Genomic DNA, 23873 nt, shown 5'->3' with positions numbered 1-23873 from the left:
ATCCAGCGAATGTGCCACTGTTCACCAGAAACACGCGATGCAAAGGAGGTGTCTTGCGAACTTGGGGGAGAAACAGACACACCACCGTTCCCTTTAAAATGCAATTTTACTCTCTGCGGCACAGGCTACTGAAGAGTGCCGTAGTTGTAAGGTGGGCTCGAGGCGGAGTGGCGATGCCTCCGGTCAGCGAAGTGGGTCGAACCAGAGGCGACAGCAAGGCTGCAGGCACGCAGCCCGCCGTTTGCAGGTTTCTCTCGTCAATGTTTTCGAGGCACCTCGGTTTTTGAGAAAAACGGTGCCTGGTAGAGACAGCGCCGTGTTCTTTGCTTACAACTGATTACATATACAGTAGACATCCGATAATTCAAACTCGAGGGGGCCCCAGAATTTCGTTTCAATTATCAAGTGCAGGTATGAATATGTCTTGGGGCAACACACCAGCTTATACTGTATTGAAATATCCATTTAATCATATATTGAAAATAAGTTTGCAATATCGTGACTGCTCTCTTGCAGCAAGTGACTTCAAAACAAAAATTTTTCTGTTCCAACAAGGACAGCGTTTCTGCTTGTGTTTTTTACCACTTTAAGAAGTGTAGACAGGTAGTTGGCTTCATTTTCATATCAACGCAAATGTCCAGCTTGAAGTGCCTAAAGCAGCTCATACTTCTGGTATGAATAAGCAAGAAGTATAAATTAACAGGTTTAACGGAATGGTACAGTTTGAATTTATTGGCTTTGAAATATTTTTACATCATAGTCAGCCAACCAAAAGTATAGATCTGTTTGAATAAGCTTAGAGCACAAAATATCAGTTTGAATTATCATCAGTTTGCTGTCAACAGGCGTCTTATGCCCGGCTGTAATCTCGTCTCCATGCCAGTTGGTTCAGTTTCATTACGATGACGGTCATACGGGCTGCTTGCCTCCGTGTTCGTGTTGTCTGATGGCGGCAGTGCACTGCTTGCATAGTAGCTTGCTGCAGTAGGTGGGCATGTAAAATTTAATTAAAGGAGCACAAGAAAGACGGAGAGACACGTAAAAGCACAAGGCAGTGCAGGCGACCTAGTGACTAGGGCCTGCCCGTGTCTCACTCGCAATGGCTACCTAAACCAGTGTTTCTTGGCAGGGCTGTAGATTTATGGCTTCAATGGAAACCTAATCGGGCCTGCCACTTGGCTGGGTGATGTGTGCAGTGTGCCAGAAGCAGTAAAGAAAATGCTATTTAGGAAGTATTTTGAGCTACTCTTGGTTGCATGACTTTTTGCTTTTATAGGGTGTCCTCCCCCTTTCGCATTTCTGCTGAACCGATTTGCCACTTTTCCTCAAGTACTTGAATATAATAGTTTTGGAAATTTTGATGTTCCAGTTATTGTTGTTTATTATATTTTATAAGTATATAGCGTAGAATTATGTTCCTCGTCATTGCTGCGGTAATAAGAGGGCTGTGAAGCTTGTTCGTGTGTAATTTTGATTTTATCTTATCATTCTCGGAATTAATCTTGGATGAACATGTTCTGCAACAGATTTCACTGTGAGTATGCTAAGTGTATACTTGTAGGATTCCTACATGTGCGGTTATGCTGGCCGTTTTCGATGCCTGAGCTGTATATATATATATATGCCATGCTGAGTGGCAGCTGTGTGTAAGAATTTGTCTCGACCACTGTTCTTTTTTGCATAATGTCTGGTGCATATTGAAAGAGATACCTTTGTTTGAGAATAAACGATAACAATGACAAATGGGAAATGCTTGGTTTTTCAGCTGTTTTGATTGACTTGCTCTTTTAGACAATACCGCTTGCTTGAGCATGACAGTGGTGTTACGACGAAAAAGCTTGTGAAATTCGCTGCTTCATAAACAATTGCATATATATGCACTGTGTTGGAATAATGGAAGAAGAAAAGAACAGGAGAGGCCATAAAGAGTTTCTGAATGCTTATGAAAGTGTCTGGTGGAAGCCAAGTAGCATTTTAGGCTTCCCTGTTTTTGTTTATGGAGCAAATAGCAGCAGTAGCTAAGGGAGGTAGCCATACTCACTCATATCTCCTTGGTGCAATGCAATGTGTGGGGCAGCAGCGGTTAGCTCCGAGATGAGAAAAAGTGGGTAGAGTGGAAGAGCTGTTGTAAAAGTTGAAGGTGCTGGTCCGAGAATTAGCTGAGGTTTGCAACGACCATTTAGCTTTTAAAGCGAAGCTTTCTTTGCTTCTTCCTTTGACTTTCCCACTGCTGCTGCTGCTGTCTGGCACACCGCATCGTAGGGTGGGTCAGAGCGTGTATATACATGAAAGAAGCCTGGCGGAGAAGAAAGAACTGATGCAGTCGCGAAAAGAGCCTTGCACTCTTCACTCGCAGTTCCCATACAAGTGAATGGGGCTTAGAGAAAAGCAAGGCAACGCGGCAGTAAACATGACAGTGGGTGCAAGCAAATGGAATGGAAAAACTTTATTTCTCTATATCTCAGAGAGATTAGCGGTGGGCCGGTGTCTTCATGTCTTGAGTCCTGGCCGCTTCACAAGGTCGGCGCCGCTATTCCAGGCCACCGCTGAGTCTTGCTGCCTCGCAGGCGTGCTGATGAATTTAAGTTCAAGGTATGGTACGGTACGTTTCTGCTATTTCTGAAAAGTCAACACCATGCAAATTTGTCAAGCGGACAAGTTACTCGGGGTGTGCTGAAGCAGAGCCGCATGAAAACATGCATTCAGGGTCAAGGCGCCACTACGGAAGTTGTCACACGTGAAATCAACACTTCAGTACCCGCTGCAGTAGCTCTGCGGCTGTGGCAGTGCTTGAGCTCATGAGTGTGATCCTGATCGCGCCAGCTGCATTTCAACGGGGGTGAAATAAAATATACTCGTGCATTTAGATTTAGGGACACGTTAAAGAAAGACCACAGTGTCACGATTGTTCCAGAGTCCGACACTACGGCGTGCCTCATAATCCAATTGCAATTTTCCCATGAACAGTCCCATAATTTAATTAAAGTTAATAGTTGTACCACGATGCAATGTGCCATGTGTGGCGGCAGTGAATATGTTCAACTGGCTCTCTTAGAGGTCCTGAATTACGGTACAAAACACCATCTCAAGCAAATGCCTTCCCCTGTTTCTTTTGTGCACGACGCAAACAGCAGTGGTGCACACAAGGTAATGTTTAACATCAACTATCCTCCAACATCACTGCTAATTATCGTTGATCAAAGCAAACTGCACAGAAAGCTTCGCTTACATCAATTCCCACATTGCATGGTATCTGCATTATATTTCTTCCTGTATGGATAAAGCTGACAACTCAAGTAAAACTGATTTTGCATAATGAACTCTACGAGTATGCTGGCCCAGTTTTGAACAATTCGTTTGGTTTTCAGGCATTGCATAGTGATTGAAATCTACAGCTAGAAGATGGCAATTTTTCAGTTACCTGGTAGCTGAGCAGCTTGAAGAGTAATCCAACTTAGCAGTAGAGTACCACCATAAAAGCAATGTATGCAGTTTCAGCAGTAAGGTATAAATGATTATTTTCTTTATTTTTCTGTTGCTCAGTAAGATCTCCAAGACTACAGGCAGTTGCGAAAATTTATCCATGGTCCATGGTTAAAGGTATGTTGCTTGGATGTTCGTTACAAGCTACTAGAAAGACAAAGCTGAGAAAAGTGTGCTGCTTTAATGTTGCATTTATTGGTAGTTGATTATGCGAAGAGCCTGTATACTACAAATATCTTAAACTGTTAGTAACACTGCTGGGTAGTCTTTCTACTACGAAGTATGTATTGTCCTGCCTTGTGACAAGGCATAAGCCACTGTCCCGCATGACAAACACCCAGGTGAAGAGGCATAAGTGATGAGACGCGGCACTAATATAAGTTTATTTGGTAAGATATACTAGAGAGATCCCCTAAGCAAACTATCACGCTGATGCCTAAGAAATGATAATTCTTATAATAAAGCAATTGGCACTGTGCTTACAGGGACATGTTGTGAACGTGATATCTTTTTGGTATTGTGAATCCTCACATTAGGAGATCGCCCTATTCACTCTGAATAGTGCATTCCTTTACCAAATGGAGGCACACACATGCTGCAATGTGGTGACAATCTGCCTACTTGATTGCGTAGTTTGTTTACTCGATGCTGACGACAATAGCCAGTCTCTCTGACAGTGTTTACTACGTCATCACCATCATCATTTGTTACCCCTTAAGGACCGGTAACAGGGCATTAAATAAGGGGGGACAGTACTGAAATAACATATATTGGAGCAGATTCTATTCAACAATGAAACAACTACGTGACAACTACAGGGGTACAGTCACGTAATACAGGGGTACCGTAAAGAGCAGTGGAAAACACAACGCAAGAAAGGTAAAACACAAGGATGGAATGCAGCAAGTAATTATAATAAGCTAACAAACGAAGAGATGCATTATAATAAGTGATTGACAACCAACCGGTCATTGAAATGCAAGTAAAAGTATACAAAGCATAATGTAAATCAATATATTCGATTCTACAACGCCTGTAACGCAAAAGTGGTGCGAGAAAGCAAGAAATGCGTGCTCCAATTTGTTTAACAAAGAGGTCAGTTAAGGACTGCCTGAATTTTCCTGAATTTCTCAAGACCAACTGCTTCGGGAAGGCAATTCCAGCCTTCAATAGCAGCGGGAAGAACCGATTTCTTGAATGCAAGAGTCGAACCATGAAGGCGCTGGACGCTGTTGGAGTTGAACAGGAGGCGAGAACTTCGAGCGGGTGGCAGTAACGGTGTACCATGAAGGTTAGAAAAGTTGTGATATAGCTTATGGAACAGGCTGAGTCGTGAGATTCTGAATCTTACTGCTAAAGGGTGCAATTCAAAAGATGATTTCATGTGGGTTACACTGACGTGTGTGTCATAGTTTGATGAAATAAACCGGGCAGCAAGAGTTTTGACCGACTCGAGAGAGGTAATTAAGTAATCTTAGTAGGGGCTCCATATGTGAGAAGCATATTCGAGTTTGCTCCTAACGAAGATTCCGTAGGCTGTCTTTCTGATTTCCGGGGGGGGGGGGGACCGACGTAGTGTTCTTTTTAATTAACCTAGCGAGCTTGAGGTATCAGTTACAACATTCCAGATATGCTCTGATCATGTCAGTTTATTGTTAATGAGGACGCCTAGGTATAGGTAGGAGCTAGCATGTGATAAAGCTGTAGAATTGAAGAAATACTGAAATAACAGATTAGTTTTTTTGCATGAAACTAGCATTTGCACTTTTAGGTATTAGGCTCCATCAACCAGCGCGAGCAGCACGTTTCGATTAGGTTTAGGTCGCGTTGCAGTAATGATTGATCAGTACTGTTTCAGATTTGACAATATACAATGCAATCATCACCAAAGAGGCAAATAGATGGTGTTATTCTAGATAGCAAGTCATTTATGAAGATAAGAAAGAGAAACGGACCAAGAATTGATCCCTGAGGGACGCCGGATAATACTTGTGCTGTTGTTGAAAGCTTACCGCCAATGACTATGAACTGAGGTCTTTCTCTTAGAAAGCTTTTGATCCCTGACAAGGTAAGCGGGTCAAGATTAACACAACTTAGTTTGGCCATGAGATGGGCATGAGCTACGCGATCAAATGCCTTTGAAAAATCAATTTTAATGACATCGGTCTGAAAAGACGAATCCAAGTTCAAGTCAAGGTCTGTAGTGAATTCGAATAATTTTGTCTCAGATGAGAATCCGGGCCGAAAGCCGTGCTGCTTGCGCAAAAAGAAAAAATTATTATCAAGTTGACTGGCGACGTGGGAATATATCCTGTGTACCGTTAGTTTGCATGCATCGCATGTCATCGATATAGGCCGATAATCTGATGGGTCTGAGCTGTGTCCCTTTTTGAAAAGCGGGGCTACTTTCGCAGTCTTCCAGTCGTACGGAACTTCACCTTCTAGAAGGGACTGTGCGAAAACTATCTGCAAGATGTGACTCGACACGTCCTTAGTACTTTTAAGAAATTTTGCAGGAATATTGTCAGGTCCCGGAGCCCTCGAAGTTTTTATTTTTAAGTGAAGCACAAAATGCCTTCAACTGTGATTACGGCCGGCTGAATTGCACTAAAATTTGGTCTAGGTAGGTTCGGTACATCATGAACAGGCTTGGAGGTGAAATCAGACGAGAAATAGAAATTCATGACATCAGCGCGCTCATCAAGTGGAACGTCAGAGCCGTCTGGGTAAACAAGCGCATTGTTATGGGACTGATTCGTAGGTTTTAACATGCTCCAAATTTTGGGGGGGTTAACACTAAAGGTATTTTTAGATCACCATCATGAACTTTGCGTTTCGGGTGCCTCCGGTAACAGGCATATTCGTGCAGGCAATCTCAGTATTTGTTCGATTTAGATGCTGAGGACAATTTCTGATTGACACGACACAATCTTCCTTTCTTGCGTGATAGTCTCTTTAGCAAGTTGGAATACCAGGGCTTGCCTGCATCACCTCGAATGCGTATCACAGGGACGTGTTTGTCAATTAGACTTTGAATTTACTGCTTGAACAACAACCAGTTATTGTTAACCAATCGTGAAGAAGCAGATCTATGAAAACATTCATAGAAAGATTCTAGTTCGGAATTATTTGTAGAAAAGTTGGCCTTGTTGTAGCTTCTGATATATTTTTATTGGCTGTTTTTTTAATCGGCAAAAATAGGTGGAATGTTACGGCTGTGTCATCAATTGGTTGCATGACAAGAGACACTGATGAAACTTATGAACACTGATGAAAAGTTAGAAGACACTGATGAAAGACACTGATGATGAAGTTAGAAGAAGACACTGATGAAAAGTTAGGGTTTGAGACCAGAACAAGGTCGAGTGTGTTGGTGCCCCGAGTGGGCGAGTGGACAGTTGGAGTAAGATTGAACCATAGGGTTAACTGAAGGAAGACCTTGGATAATCGGGACGATGCGGTTAAGACCTACCAGTCAATATCAGAGAAGTTGAATTCGCCGCGAAGGAATTAATTCGAGTTAGGGAAGCGGGAATTTAATGTGATTGAACTGAGTGCAGGTCAATAGTGAAAGCGTGACCACAGTCAGGAGGGCGATAACATGCTGTAAGTATGTTCGTACATGTTTTGAGGGACAATTCAACGCAGACAATCCCTAGGCTGCAATTAATCGTAACAGAACATGTGGCTATATTGGATCGAACAAAGACCAATTCACCACCGCCCTTGTGTAAAGTCCTATTGTATTGATAAGTAATGAATGAGGTGGCAATCTGCAATAGTCCATCGCTTTTGATTTCCGGAGTTAGCCATGATTCGGCAAAGATAGCAAAGTAGGTTTCACTATCCTTAGGAATAGCTTCCACGAGATCCTTTTTAGGTAAAGCACACCTTGCATAAGGTTATAAGTTGATTCAAAGACAGGAATGGGAGAGTCAAGGGCGAAGGATGAAAACCGGTGAGTGCAAGCACGTGTTGGTGGGTAGGATTCGAATTCGATAACAGAGTCAGTCTGAACATCGTAAACAAAACGCTTATTGCCTATGATGAGTTTATCGAACTTAATCTCAAAGCGAAGCCTTCTCTCTGACGCGTAAAGATAGTGGTTTTTCCTAGCCAGGCGCACACGTGCGGAAAAATCTTCGTGTATACCAAACTATGTGACTCCCCGCTACAGGAGAAAACTTGGGATTTCTTTTAAACCGCGCAAACTTCACGATGATAGGGCGGTTCTTCTTTTCTTGGAATCGACCTTGTCTATGGGCCCGTTCAATGTTATTAGTATCGATTGGTACGTCGAGTTTGTCCTGGCAGAATGAAAAGATCTGGACATCGGACTGCTCCCAAGACTCGCCAACCACGTCACGGAGACCTAAAAAGACCAAGTTGCAACGCCGAAGTCGATTCTCTGAATCTTCGCATTTTTCGGTTAACGCTTGCACTTCCGACGAAAGCTTGGAAATAACAGAACCAGCCTCAGTGCCATGGATAGGATGAAAAGCTTTATTTGCTTCAACGGTTTGCTCTGACTTGTCGACGCGGACGGCAAAACGTCCAACTAAGCTATCTGCATTTTACTGCGCAGCACGTATTAAGGTGAATTCACGGAGGAAGGAATTCTGGGTCATTTCGAGGCGAGAAGTAGCGTTATGGATTGTTTTGAGGGTGGGAGCAGGGTTAGCGTCGTCGTTATCAGGACCGGTGTTTACCTGAATGTCTCCAGATAACATAAGTATTAAGCACACAACTTGAGCAATATAGCAACTGAACACAGTAGCTCGCCAAGTGCAATACACCAACCGTCAGGCATGTCTGGGGGGCCCGACACCGCAAACAAGAAGCGATCGCTAGAACAACATCAAGATGCGTATTGCAGGTAACTAACCTGCACAAAAAAGGGGCATTTGCGTGACGTGTAAGGTGCATGAGGTATAAATATCTGAAAACTCAAAGAATTATTTTCTTGAGTATGCGGGTTAAAGATGGGTGTTATGGAGATGGCCAGGAAAGGCCCTGTTGGGTTGCATAGTTGCAACACATCATAAAAAGTTACATGAAAAGATGAGGCAAGCTAAAGACTGCATGAGCACTAAATAACATCAATAAAACAGTTTAGTATGTAAAGGCTGATTATGAGGCCAAAGGGTGTACTCCTTCTCACACAATAGGTGGCTGCTGGCTGACCATGCGAAATTGGAGTTAATGACACATACTTCATTAGTGACATTATTTCACATACAATTAGGTGCAAGTTTTAAATTTATTGAACTGTGTACTTTAGTGTGGATTTAAAGGATTTCCTTGGGTCATGGATTTGTAGAACATTGTGCTTGACAATTGTTATCTCGGACAGGGTTAGTGCAGAATCTCGTAAATACTGAATTGGCTATCTCGAGATTGTGCAGGAGTTTGATTTATGAAAAGTATGCAGCATTCATTGCTGTACATATCTAAACCGAATCTGCTATTCCAGTGAAAGTATACTGTTGTTTTGACACACATTGCAGCAGTGTGTAAAGAGAACGAGCATGTAATACTTAGGCTGAAGGAACCATGGTTTTGTATACGTAAATGTTGATTGTATACTAGATGCGTGTCTATTATGTGTACGCAACCTGATAGTTTGTCTTTACATATATTTAACGCAACATTATTGGTTTTAAACTGCATGCTATATGGCTCAATTATGTGTGTGCAGTGAAAAGAGTATACTGTTCGCTGAAGATCACCTTTGTTTGAACATACCAGAAAAATATATAACGTCTAGGTGTACTGACAATGCTTATGCAATTAATAATATACCAAGTTGCAGTGGCGTAGTAACGGCACTGGCCAGGGAGCTGTGGGCCTTGGGTGCCAGGTGCCTGTTGGAGTGCCACATAAGTCTGTCATATATGCCGGCTTGACTGGGCGTAAATCGTGACGGAACGGCTCATGTGCGGGGTGCTCGTGCGATGCGTTCATGTCTCATCATGGTTTATGTGTCGTCAATATCTATACAGTGTTCGATTTATCAGTTTTGTTCCGTTTGTATTAGTTTTGTATCAGTTTCGCGGTATTCAATAAGAACACTGCCTCCTAGTCATAGCTAACCATCTCGTTGTCATATTGTTGCTGTCATGGTGGCGTCCCACCGGGCAAGCTGTTGAGCCCTATTCTCTTTAGCTTAATTATGGCTGGCCTTGCTGAAATGTTACCCAAGACAATTCACCAATGCACGCGGATTATATCTATCTTTGGCCTTCTGAGGGTACTTTTCTTCTCACTTCTCTAAGCAAAATCGTCTTGGGAGCTGGAGCATGCAGTACTTTGGCATTGTGAGCTGCCCAATATTGCAATACCGAAAGAAATAGGATATAGTGCACCAGTAACTTCGATCTCTCTATCCTCTCCCTTGCCAGTGCAGACCAACTGTAGCACAAGCTTTCTATGGCACGGTCATCAAGCGGCCTTCAAGTTTTTTGCCTGGTGATGCCAGGAATCGACGCGGAGCGTGCTCTATTCTGTTTCCAATCTTGTGGCAGTACCGCAGCTCTGATGATCCAGCCCGGATGATCTGCAGCTCGGTGTTTGCCAAGAACAGCAAATAAAGAGAGGCTTTGTGGCTCAGAATGAAGAGAACTCGTGATTGTCATGGCATTGGCACCTGCTCAGCAAAGCAAGCAGGTGGCGTTTTTTGATAGGGTCGGAAGATCAGCGTCACTGACACGCTATATAATTTTCCTTTTGGTTGAGGGCTAGTAATATCCAAAATACTGCATGCCACAGTATACCTACGACGATTTTTGTGAAGTTGTTGTGCAACATATGATTTTCAGGCTTCGATTTTGCAAATGGAATACCACCTCTAAAATCACTAATAAAAGCTTTATCAGTATTGGCTGCCAAGCCTCACATCTCACAGCAGACCTGCAAATCCGCCTATCACAAGTTATCAATGCAGGGCCCTGGGCTATTTGGTGCAGAAAATCAACCAGCCGGTATAACACGCTGCATTAGCGATCTCTGGGAATGAAAGCAAAAAGGAGAGGGTGCAAGGCGGCTTGTGCTGGTGCTGAAACAACACCCCACGCTCCGCGGAAATTTTCGATATCCTCACCCTCCTGACTACACAGATGGGGGGGGGACGCGATGCAGCGACAAAGGACCTATGGGCCCCGGGTCCCAGACAACCTAGCTACGGCACTGCCAAGTTGTTAAGCGTATTTAGTGATTTCATGCTTCGTTGGCTGTAGTTCGGACGTTTAGGTACCGTAAACTATATATAAAGGACGTAAATTTCGAGAACGGTTTATTTGAAAAATTGATACCGCAAAGGCACCATTATAGCAGTAGTCTTTCGGGCAGTGCGCCCAGGGAATGGCACAGCTACCTTGCGAATTTGGCGCCCGCTGAGATCGTCAACGAAGCTGCAAATCAGCATTATTACGCAGTCGGAAAGTGCAAGCAAATGCGCCAATAAAACAAGCTTATTCACGTCAGTTTCTTGCGCGATAGCGTGAGAGAAACATCCAAACAACACCATCTATTGTGCTCTGCGTCGTAGAAGTGCGTGCTGAATCGAGTGGAAATTTAACATTCGGATCAAAGTGGTTTTCATGAGCGCATTCATTTTGGACGAGCGAGGCTACTGTGTCAAATGACCGTCGCTTGGTGGTTTCACGTACAACAAAAAGCAACCACTTTATCTGAAAAGGTTAGTGTGTCAGCCTAACATTTCGTACAAGTGCATCCGTCTGCACAGCCACATTTCATTCAGCGAATCGCCGCGGCGATCTAGTGCGACGTGCCGGCAGCTTTCGCTGAAACTGGCATAGGCATGGCGCAGTATTGCCGCTTCCCGCTTCCACTGGGCGAAGGAAAATGTGGTCTGTTTCAAGTTGCGGCGAATGCAAACTGAATTACAAAAGCACTCTTCAGTTCAAATCCGCCGGTGGCGTGCGCGTATGAACTCGTTGAGTGTGCTACATATATATCCTTCGCTGAACGTAAAATCCTGATCGAAGTTTATCCATTCCAACCCTCGAGGAATGGTTCCACACTCTCGGAGCATGACAAATTGAATATATAAGCGAAGACTGGAAATTGCGCTGTCGATAAACGGTTGATATCTGGTACGGCAGTTGATCGGCAGTTTCGTCGGCATTGCATGAAAGTTCGCTGAAGCCCGCACACTGCGATGACTCGCCGTCGTCAGTGTCGTTGTTTTCAACCTATTACCACTACATTAAGTGGTATTAAACGTATTTAAGCAGCGCAAAAGTGCTCAGCATATACGAGTCACATATATGATTCCGCAATCGTATTGCCGTTGGAAGGGGTCCTGAAGCGACATGTTCGAAAATTGTATTTCTGTTGGAGGGTCGCCTATAAGCTTGAGGGACCTTCAGAAGTCTAATTTCCGTGGTAAGCACGCCGATAGAAAGCCTTTAGGGAAATCCAACAAGCATATTGCTGTCGGAGGCTTGCCAACAGCAGGTTTGAGGGACCTTCAGGAATCCTATTTGTGTGGGAAGCGTGCCGATAGAGGGTCCTGAGGGACTTTCAAGAATATTGTTGGTGTGGGAAGCGTTCCCGCAGGCTGTCCTGAGGGACCATCAGAGATCTTATCAGTGTTGGAACGGTGCCAACAAGAAATCCTGAAGATCTGTCAAGAACTCTGTGGGTCCAACAAGATCGCTCCGTCGGATTGCTTGATTGGGAGGTCTTACATTTTGACAAATTTATTTCTCAGAATTTCAAAAACCACTTCCATCAAACAAGTGTCAAGGCATGTAGCGCTGTCAGCGCATTCCTATTAACTTAGCTTGTCTCCGACTATAAATATTAAAATTCCACAACAACAAAAGAGCTGAAACAAGAAATTGACTTAGTTTTACCGGCGCACCTCTCTTTTAGGCCGCACTATCTCCAGGATCAACCCACGAAAAACGAGAACTGGTAAATTGAAAGACATTGTCTTCAATAAATCGACAATAATGAAGTTGCCTGGCGGCAGCATGCGCAAAGAGGACCACGTGCGCATCTGGATTCCTTAACCCATAGGCACGGCGTGCATGCTTCAGCAAACGGAATAGAACGTATCCAAGAAGTTCCCGCCTGCAAGCCACTACGTTCAGATGCTGGACTAGATTTAAGAACTCTGTATGGGGTGTTTTTGCCGTCAGTATAATTTACATAAAAAAGAATTGATTCGCTCAATTTCAATATTTTTCAGCAGGATATTACTGGCAGTAACAGAGGGTTTCTCTGCATCAAAACTTAAACGTCAGTTGGCGGAATATTTCTAGGCGCGTTAATGTTCTAATCGCAGAGACTGTCGCAAAGAAGTGGATGCATTGGAAGATCTCAGGTAAGATATATTTGTTTGCTGAAACGAACTGCAAAACATCCTACGCTGACTGTGCAGACCAGGCACACCCCGTCGGCTTGTGCTATTGTTTTCCCACATGTATAGCAGCCAAGATATTGTGGCTAGAATGTGTTGCTTCCGCAGAGAAGCACCGCGTCCCTCATCTCGCGCAGACATGCCCCTGCGTGTTCCACGAACGCCGGCCAAGAAGATCCAGCAAAAGGCTAACCGCAATAAAGAAAGGCGAGCCCGCATGCACGCAAGGACAATTCCGTTAATTCAGACGAAGAATAATACGTTACCGCATGTGGAGTGCACGCTGTCCCTCCCCGTCGGAGGCACCCTGACTTGACGGGGAAGGGACATGAGGCTGAGGCTAAGCGAAAATATAACTTGTTGCTTGGCGGGTTTGTTTAATAATGCATAGGGAAAAAATTACGCAACGTGGACAAGAACGAGGTGTCATGGCTCACGGACTAGCGACAGCTTTCATGTATATATTGCACCAGTTGTTGCTCAGGAATGATGCTGTGGATCTGCCTTGAAGAAGTAACGCCCGCACGCAATCATGGAAAGTTCCGACGGCCAGGTTGGCCGTTCTCTGCTGGCCTCCCTTGCATTCTATTATTTGTGTTTCCAGAAGTGCTTCGGCGTGAAAGAAAAAGTGCATGTCTTAGGCAGCTTCCACAACTATAAAGTTGAAGAAGGCCCGAAGTGGTGCTATATATGCACCGAATCCCAGACATTCTGAAGAAGATAGGGAATAATGTTACAGTAGTTCTTGATATTTCGGGTAAACTTATTATGATTTGCCCCAGACTTGCTTTAGGTAATGAAAAAAATACAGCGGCTGCCACAAGAAGCCCGCTAACGCGTTGATGAAGATTCTGTGGTCTTGTCGAAATCCATCTTTTGGGAAAACTTGCCGTTGCATTAATGACCGTGCAAGGGAACGTCACCTTTCCCTTAGAAACAAGGTTAATGAACAGTTGCCTGCGCATCGTCAACTTAGCGTGTGCGCTCCGATCCTTCGAAAGATTATTGCACCAGGCAGAATCACCGATCCCACTGGGAACAGTTATCTTTACCTATTTAATTAAAAACTAAATTTTCGCGTTTAACGTGCCATAACCACTTTCTCATTATGAGGCACGCCGTAGTGGAGGACTCCGGAAATTTCGACCACCTGGGGTTCTTTAACGTGCGCCTAAATCTAAGTACACGAGTGTTTTTGCATTTCGCCCCCATCATCTTTACTTATGCCTCCGACCTGCTGTCACACTAAACGCCACACGCAAGGGCCGTGTGACATCAATTATAAAATTTAAAGACGCGAAATAAACGGAAAAACACAAGAGGAGAGAATGGGACAGGGACCCCAGTCTCGCTCTCTTCTCTTGAGTGAGTCCGTTTACTTGGCATCTTTATATCTTAATGAACAGCTGCCAACTAGCCCAACAGGAAGTGCTTTTAAGTGTCGCATCAAGAAGAAGCTTTGTGCTGATCCTAACTCCCTTGCATGCGTAATCATGCAAAGCTCAATAACAAATTGCAGTCCGATATATATCGGAGTGGAGACAAGCTTGAAGACTTCTTTCAACTGATACTGTGTAGAAACAGGACTGCCTCTAACTTTTCAATACAAACATATCTACTTTCTGCACTTGACAGAAAGGTAATTATTCAATTTAGTTAATTGTACTGCTGACATCGGCAATTCTTATCTCAGCCACATAAGTTATTTCACAGGTCGTCTTCGCGTGCCTCCCAATGTCTAATTTTAATAAAAGAAAAATGAAACTTAATTTTGGACATCCGGTATATTGGATACTAGTCATTGAAAGAGCGTTCATTTCTCGAATTTCGGGTATGTCGGCGCCATCGAGCCCCTCTCTTGGTTCCTTCGACCAAGCACATCATGTTACCACTCATATTGCACGTAATTGCAAATTATCAATAAAAAGAATAATTATTTTTCGTGGCAATGGATGACACATTGAAAAGAAGTATCCCCTGAAAGTATTATTCATGATAGTTCTTAGAGCCGTTATCTCCAATAACGTGGAAGCCGCTATCAGTTAAAGCATCGACTTCGCAACGTGAACGCCTATTTTATTTAAACGGTAAATGGCCTGCACTATACCGGGACGCTGCGCTGAGCCGACTAAGCGTACCCAGGCCGTCGTCCGTCTCGATCAATGAGAGTTGCTCGTTGGCGAGGAGATGAGGCCGGAAGATTGAATGAAACGCAGCGCTGACTGTCACGCAATAATGTCTTCTTGAATGTGTGATTTTTAATGACTGAAATGTCGCATTAGCATTTCTCTTCCATTATCTGCTCTAAGTTGAGGTGAAATATTTTGCGAGAAATTATCTACGGTAAATTTTTTTTTCGCGTCGATGAGAGACGAAATAGCGTTATAAGGGAACACAATATTTGTAATAGAACTGGCAAGCTCACTAGAGCTGACAGCTACTGCAATGAATATCATTTGAAATAGTTTTAAGGATGCTCTTTAATGAGTGCATCAGGCTTTGTCTCACAAAATTATTTGTTTTTCTCTAGAACTTAATGCTGCCTGTAATGCGGGTGGCCACAGGATGTCCATGATAGTAGGAAACACGATACCACCAAGTGGCACCTACATACAATTTGCGCCACCAAGCAAGAGCTTGGTAGCGCAACCCACCACCCCGTTCCAAAGGGGACGCTCACAACATTCATACATCCATCGTTTAGGAACTCAACATGATTCCAATTGCAGAACTTTATTAAATGAATTATTTATTTCTTTGTTTGCGCTGCTCTGCAGTCAAAGGGCCCAGAACGAAGAGGACGGTGTTGGAGCCCGCATCCCACGCGACGTCAGATGACTATTTGACTATGAGTCAGATTACTGTTTTATTACGAAAGCAGCATACTACCCCGTTACGCGAAAATCCGTTGTAGTCGTCGGCGTGGCCGAATGATGTTACCAAAAGTGGCCGAAGGCGTAAAGATTAAAAACATGTCAAAAACGTTCGGATCGACGTCGCATTTACCAGGGAGGTTCCTGTAAACAAAGTAAACTGCTGTTTTGAAAATAAAATATGTTACATTTCGGCCTGACTGGGGAATGAAACCCTGGCTTCCCGGGTGCGAAAAAAGCCAGCGCATCCTGGATGAACGGCGGCATGATTCCCTCTCAGAACGTCACAATATTGCCAATCTACGCACTCTAGAGTTCAGAACTTGCTTCGAAAGACTAAAATTTCTCTTTCTTTTCATTCATTATCTCGCTAGCATAAATGAAAATGATTACTTTATCATCCTGCCAGACACCTATTTTAGGCACAGACGCCATTTGTACATTCTCCCTCCCTCTGTCTTAATTGATTCTTTTAAATTTAGTTTGTTCTCTAAGGCTATCGATGAATGGAACGGACTACTAGGCACTATGGTGAAACTATCATCAAAGGGTGAATTTCAGGAATAAGTTAGGTTCACAAATTTTATATATTTTGTCCCCTGTGACCTTAATTTGTTCATTGAGTATAGCTCTATGGTGTGTTTTCCAGAAAGTGTTCGTTCGTTAAAATACTTCCTCTACTATGAGGACGTTAATAGAAGCCCGATGTTCCGATCCATAACGCAAGTTGCTTTTTCTAGGGTCTGGACATTCTTTGTATGTCTTTCTATGCATCACCTTTGTTTGCCACTTTGAGTGCCTTTGTGTACAACACACTTTCTTGATCTTATATACCAAGTAACTGCTGTTTTCTCCAAGTTTTCATCTGACAAAATATTCTCGCAAATCAACATTGATATATGTTGTTCCACTACCTGCCAAAGAATGTAACACGTTGTATGCTCTTCCTGTACTTGTTCCACTGCTGTAGTGACCCATTGTGGGTTGACAGTGTTAATAAATAAATAAAATAATAGATAGCAGGGCTATGTACTCTGCTTTATGACATCGCGCCGATTTTCATTGCTAAGCCTGGCATGATGAAAGCCGTGATGCTAAAATGACATCGGTTTACTCGGCAGCGTCCCCATTAGATTAATTAGGCTGACAGGCACGTAGCAGACGTCGCGGGTCGAAGTGCATCGGCCACGGGCTATTAGGAGCCTAAACGCGGGCACATCGCAACCATGAATGTATAAAATAAAAACCATTACCATTTTTAATAGAATTCTGCGGAACAATTATACGAGTTATGACCCCCTCGCGGCAATCGAGCGTGTTGACACGTTTGGCGTATATTTATCTAGCCTTACCGAAGCGCACTTCGAACGGAGGCCAGCGTTTGTGCTCACATTAACGCTTGCCGTTATCCCCTTACTAAGACACCGCATTCACTGTCTTTTCTTTCTTCACAGACGCATTACCTCCTAAAAGGCAAAACTGCGTCATTGTACGGACGAAGTAAATATATTGTTTCCAAGACGCTATCAGCATGAAAAATGCTCATCTGCGGATACTTCACTGGAACGTCATTTTTGGTAAATATATCCTTCACCTTTTTGTGCCTTGACTTAGCGATTTCCAGTTTTTATCTACTTCCAGTTCTTTTGTATCTTATTTGACAGGGCTTAATAAACAACACCTGCTGCGAAAAGGAGCCGTTATTACTTTTTAACTAGTACGAAGAGCAAAAGACAGGCGGTCTAAGTTTCCATTTCCGTCCATAACTTTTGTGCGAAAAGGGCAAACAGCATGAGTTAAATTGGTTATCACGCATCGCAAACAGTTGCAGGTCGAATGAATAAAGTAAAATTATTCTATAGTAAAATAAGTACCGAGAACACGTGGACAAGAATTAATATATGACAATCTTTTTATAGAAAATGTCACAGTTTAACACGATGTGTGATGCATTGAGTGTGATCGCGAGGTATCAGAGCAATAAACAAGATGACAGTCGTGCTTCTTTATTTTTTAAAGCCAATTCATCATTGCTCTGGTCTGTGTCCTCTTGCGGCTCCCAAAGAGCAGGACCATGTCAGCTTCATATATTTTGTTTCTTTTCTTCGATCTCGCGTTACTGGATCATTGGGATGGCCGTACACAACAACGGTACCTGAAGCAAGACACGTTTTATCGCAATGGATATATTTCAGAGAACTTTCCCATAAGGGTGAGCGTCTACCCATAACATCTTTCACGCCTTAAAATGGACCACTCTGTATGTACAACTAGGTACGTGCGAGAGTAAATGTGGCCGCTCTTTGTCAATTCTCAATGCTAAGGTGTACGCTCTTCGAAAAAAGTATTCCTTTCTCTCTCTTTCAGAGCAATTGGTGATTGCACGAAAGGTAACCCCGTGTTCGAAAGAAATGTCGCAGCTTCATTGAACATTCACGTATGCGTGTTCATTAATGTACGGCGTCTTTATTGATTATACTTTTGCTCGAATGATGAGGCAAGGGCAGTAATAGCAAGTGCGAAAAGTCTGTGGTGCTGCGCTCATTAACAGGGCTCTGAAGGCTACCAGGTACCAGAGATGTATCAGACTGACCAGTGAGTGCGCATGTCTCGAAACGACGTCTCTTACGGAGCGGTGCGTGTTTAGCGAACCAGAACGCGACAACGAAAAAACGTCCGCGTAGCCGCGTACTGGCCGCGTAGTCGAGCCACCACTCAACTAGCATCTGCAAGCGGTGTTCGTTCTCTGCTTTCTTCCGTAAAGGAGCCGAAGTGCGACGCCATGTTCACGCGTCCAGCACCGCCTCTTTTTTTTCCATCTATTCCTTATTTGCTGCGCGGTGCATTTGATGGCAAGACGTAGCGCGTCGCGAATTGGATGATTAACTTAAGTCACGTGTCATGGTCAACGACGTAGGTAGCATTGCGTTCTATGGGAAATAGCCGTTTTTGGCAACTTAAGCAGGTTTCAGCCTATCTATCTATCCATATCTCTGTCTATCTATCCTCTTACGTCTACCCAGTGACCCAGGTTGTCTATCTGCTTGCGCTACTAGTGCTCTTGGTCCTGATGGGTTGTGGTCGTTCCACTGTCGTCATCCTAGCTTTGGCATATTTTAATCTCGCCATGACGTCGCGTCACGGCTTCCGTCCCAACCCAGTGGCCCAAGTTGTCTAATACATTTAGCCACTAGGTATGGGTCGTAGTCATGATTCCCTCGTGTTTACTGCTTTGCCATCCTTCGAGCTTTGCCATCCGGCACTCAGCATTTCATCATCATAAAGCCGTAGTCGTCCTATATATGTCATGCATTTGTTATTGCACCGCCATAATGATTTCGTCGTGGTCGTTCAGCCGTCGCAATTCCAGCTTCGTGATCTGACTCGCTTCGTTATATTGTCGACCCGCCTTCTAAGCCAGTTGTGCTCTTTTGGCTGCGCCATTTCTGAAACGCAGCTGATCGCCTTCCCCGCCGGATGCTAACGTTACATTGATGTAACTTCACCATTCAACGCCGCACTGGGGCCCCAAGAAAAGTGGCTGGCACTCTCTCGCTCACTGTTGTCTAAGTTCTCTTCACGCAGCACAAACTCAGCCTGATTGCTGCTTTTGACGCCAACTCACGGTGGAGACCCTTGATCAGCACGTCAAGCCTTGTTGCTATTAAATAGGAGGGCTGCATTTTCCGACATGTGACTGCACACAGGTGGCTGCCTCTCTCCCCTCAGCACTCAAGGCGCCCTTTATATTCATTCCTCCGTCTACTACCATCCACCCATTGGCACCTTCCGTCGCTCCTGCCACCTGTGGTGCGAGAAATTGTGACAACGTGGTCAGTTCTGGATGCTACCGGTTGCCTTCTAGGATGGGCGTCTCGATTACGCTTTGAATTTCAACCCGGCCATCTTGGTTCAGACTGGACTCACATGACCACCAAGCTGTTTGGATGCCTCCCGCTTAACGGGCACCGCTCATCAAAGCCCGCTTCAAATTGCACTCCGCTTGAAGGCAGCTCCTGTTTCCACTTTGCGACGTGCCCTGAGTCTACCGCCACGCATAGTAGGCGGTCGCTTTCCACCGTTTGTTGCTGGCCGTCGCTGACGTGAACCAGCCTAGTTACCTGGAATCGCTCACCTCCTTCACCATGGAGGCCACCATCGGTCTACTGTTCTAGCTGCGCTCTCACATTCAGCAGGACAAGGCCATGACTCCCTATCAACCTGCCTAACTCGCCAGTGTTAATACCACACGATGTCGTCCTCGACATAATAGACGAGGACTAGTCCCTTCCTTTTTTCTGAAAGGGAGCGGCCATGTATGGCACGGTCACCAACCTCAGTAATCACCATCACGATGCTTGGCTCAGGGCGTGCGCCCGTGGCACTCCTATTGCAAAAGCCAGTGCCACTTGGAACCAATGCGCCGGATTATGGGCCCAGTGCCACGCGCTGAATGCTGAGGCGCAGGGCAGGCGCGGCGTACTGGAAGGCGCTGGCTACTCGTGCGAAAAACAGCTCTAGCGCAATAAATGTGCGGTGCATGGACACCGTATATTTTTTTTAATACCGAAAGCAACAAAGAGCGTTTTGGCGCAATAAAGAAAATGTCAATAGAAAAGCTCCGACCAGGAATCAATCGCACGACCTTCAGATCCCAAGCCCGGCACATTACCGCTACGCCACACGAGCAGGGGAACATAAACGGATAATTTGCCATCTCAAAATCGAGACGCAGTTTCGCAGAGATACGTCTCGCACAGACATGTTTCATGCGCTATCTCGCGGCGACTAAAACTCACGCCTGTACTACAAAGAAAATTTGCCGTCCGTATTCAGTAGCATACTCGGAAGTGCCGCAACATAGATTTTCTCTAGCGATTGGCATTTTAACTTCGAAAAACTTCTAAATGAACGGCCGACCCGGGACACTGTATGAGCTGTTACTGCTGATTTCGATAGCCATTTCCTGTTCTTCACGCGAGGGATATGCAACATTTTCTTAGTTCAGTGATGCCTTTCAGTCAACACGTCAGTCTATCATATATCTTCGTCAGAGAAGCGCACGCTAGTGCTGGGAGCCTTCTGCAATAGCACATAAACTTGTGTTAATGACGCTTCACATCGGTGGTCATCGCTTCTTTTGCTGGCACCGTAGACATGAAAAAAATGTTTATTTAGGAAAACCAATGCCAAAGCGGAAATGTAGTGATTTATCCTTGTTAGACTTCTTGATTCCTGAGCATAGACGCGCCGATAGCGTGAAGACTAACTCGGTGGATTCGCTAGGCCTAAGCTTCCATGGGGACCGATCTCGGCGCGGGTAGCTGGAGAAAACTAAAATGTGTGCATTTGAGCCTCAGAACTTTTTTAAGTACAATAGCGAAAGTGGAAGCGCACGAATCACCTCAGCTTTGTTATCGGTGGGATAATATCGGTCAGTGATAGGCTTCGAACCGGGGGTGCGTTGGCGCGCGCCTGAACGACTTCCGCGTTTCATCTCCACTCCACAACTCTGCGACAACTTCCAGTCATATTTGACATGCGAACTACTAAAAAAACGAAGCGCCCTCTGTGTTTGCGTGGTTTCGTTCAAGAATTTAGCTATCCGCCCAGTGAAAAAGTAAAGTAAAAAAACGAAAGTGATCGTCAGTCTCAAATGTCCACGAATAAACAGGACAGCTCATGCAACTTTATTCCAAGCTGCGACCCGAAATAGAGTTTTATGACCCCAAGATATAGCGTTATTTAGGACAAGAGACGTATCAAGTGATGAAATTGTATAAAGCATTTAATATTCACCAGCGCTCGTCCTTGCGTACTGTAACAAGCGCGGCACAAACACAACCAGCACAGTTTCCAGTGCGAACCAGCGAAGTGCAGCGACAACCAGCGCCTTTACAGCACAAACCAGTGCGCCCCAGCGTCATGGCAGTGGAACCAGTGCCTCTTCCAGTGTAACCCAGCTCTTATTCAGCGTTCTCACTGGTATGCCAGTGAGTCCCAGCGAGCGCCAGCGTACCCAGTGCGGTTAAGTGCCAAAAAACGCGCAGGTTTCACACTGGAAGGCACAGAAAGACCCTGCGTTTTGCATTAGGGACGGGCCGGGCTTTCCCGTGGAGCTGGGAAGCCCACCGCGAAAGTTGGTATATTGGTGAGGCTAACTAGATGTGAAGCTCAATGCTTGTCGGCCGGTGCCCATACCTGAGAGCTTCAGCAGGTTACATAGATCAAAAGCCACGGCCCTCACTCCACGATATATTGACACGCGGAATAGTTTATCTTTTACGGGTGAGCGCTTTTCACCACCTAACAAATGTTATGGCTCAGCGCGGAACGCGCCCGCATGTATCGGAAGTTTCTGGAATGTTATCGATAGTTTTGTTGACACGGAGGCTTGTTTGATCTGATAGCATGTGCGACGCGAATTCTATAGAACTTTCTGTTAGGCGCGCTGGCACCAGCGATAAATCTGGAACATTCGTTGACTCGAGTATAAAAGCTGACGTGCTTGACCGGCAGATCAGATTTTCTACAATCGCTGACTGCGTTCGCCGCTGTCGCCGTTCTTTGAGTGTAGCCTGTTTTTGAGGGCACAAGTTCGTCGAATAAAGGCTAGTTTCGTCGCCCCCAGTTTTGCTGCTTTCTTCACCGTCACTACTACGTGACAATATACAGGGTGCTACGCACACTTTTAACCAAATTACGCAATATAAAAATTACCCTTAGCAACGCCACATGACGCCAAACTATATGTCTTTAGTTTGATTCAGTTGCGGGTAACCACCTTTTTCTAAATAATTCGTTCATGTTACGTGAAACACCTTGTTTACTGGCATAAGAGAGAGAATAAAATTTATTGATAGGAAACGCCGAGAGGCAAACCGGAGCTAGTGCGCTCTAGTCCATTGCGTGCATAAAAAGGAGGTAGGTTTCATTCTGTTCAACACCCGAGAAATATTACGGGATTCTCGTATTTTTTTCTCGAAGAGCGGACCCAGATTGGCGCCAAAGAGGCTCATTGATGTAAGGCAGATAACCAGCGAACCAAGAACGCCTGAAACAGGTTTACTAAAGCATGGCACTTATCAATAAATATAGGTCGCAGGGAAAAAGGGTCATTCAAGAGCCCCAATTGTCTTATGCGACATAACCAGTTACCGAAGTTTGTTGGAAGGTTGGCTTAGAATGCGTTTCCCCGAAGCAGATAAGCTGGATGCTCAATCCATAAGATCATGGACTACCCAGTGATTCAACTACGCGGAATAATATTTAGGAACACAGACAGACAAACAGACAGACAGACAGACAGACAGACAGACGGACAGAAGGACAGACAGACAACAGAGAGACAACGTAGAGGGGTCAAATATATTAGGAATGATATTCTTATAAAAATAACGATGATCTCATGGCGACATTGGTATCGGGGTGTGATTACCACATAGTAAATTAACGTATTCGGAGCAAAAAAGAAAATGTTGAAGCGGCTCCAGCTGACAAAAATTTACAAAAATCATAATCGCTTGCTAATGCGCTTGGCATGTACCACTAGGCAGGAGTTAATAAACAGAGTTTTCAGAGTACTTGTATTTAGGATTATAGTAGTGTTTAGGCGCACACTCGGGTACCCTAAATCATTCTCCTGTTAGAAAATTCTCCAAATTTTCCAGCGGTTTGCTCGGCTTTTCCTCAAGCGGAAGTTGAAAGCGAAGGTGAGTATTGTCTCGAATGTTATGATACATTTAATAGACGACAACTGCACCAAGGATTACCGGAGTTAGAAACTCTTTTTAAAGGTATTTAAATAAAACGGCACACCTCAGAAGAATAAACCAGAAAAGGGCACGTGTGGGGTGACGGACAATAGGTTTTCAGAGACACTGCGGCAGTTTAACATGATGCTGGGTTACAAGCTTTGATTTTATTTTCTTCTAATACTTCAGCCAAACCCTCCAGAAATAAAGAAAGTGTGTCATGCGTAGTCGTCTCGAGCTGCAAAAAAATATTTTTAATTGGGATAAAAAACAATTAAAGCGCAGCTTTAATGCGACCGTGCGTATGGCGAGCGTTGGTGTCGTCCCAAGGCATCTTCCTAACCGAGAGAATGAGCACAGCGAAGGACGAAAGAG

General features: G+C 44.5%; 1 long non-coding RNA gene across 1 annotated transcript; it reads left to right on the top strand.

The window, feature by feature from the left end:
- Nucleotides 1-517: 517 nt before the first annotated feature.
- Nucleotides 518-10212, top strand: LOC142564207 (uncharacterized). Its single transcript, XR_012824524.1, has 3 exons — nucleotides 518-603; nucleotides 3544-3600; nucleotides 9885-10212. It is a non-coding gene; the product is annotated as an uncharacterized LOC142564207 (long non-coding RNA).
- The last annotated feature ends 13661 nt before the right edge of the window (nucleotides 10213-23873 follow it).

Source organism: Dermacentor variabilis, chromosome 11 (assembly GCF_050947875.1).
Source record: "Dermacentor variabilis isolate Ectoservices chromosome 11, ASM5094787v1, whole genome shotgun sequence".
NCBI classification, from domain to species: domain Eukaryota; kingdom Metazoa; phylum Arthropoda; class Arachnida; order Ixodida; family Ixodidae; genus Dermacentor; species Dermacentor variabilis.
This window is presented reverse-complemented; position numbering and strand designations above follow the sequence as displayed.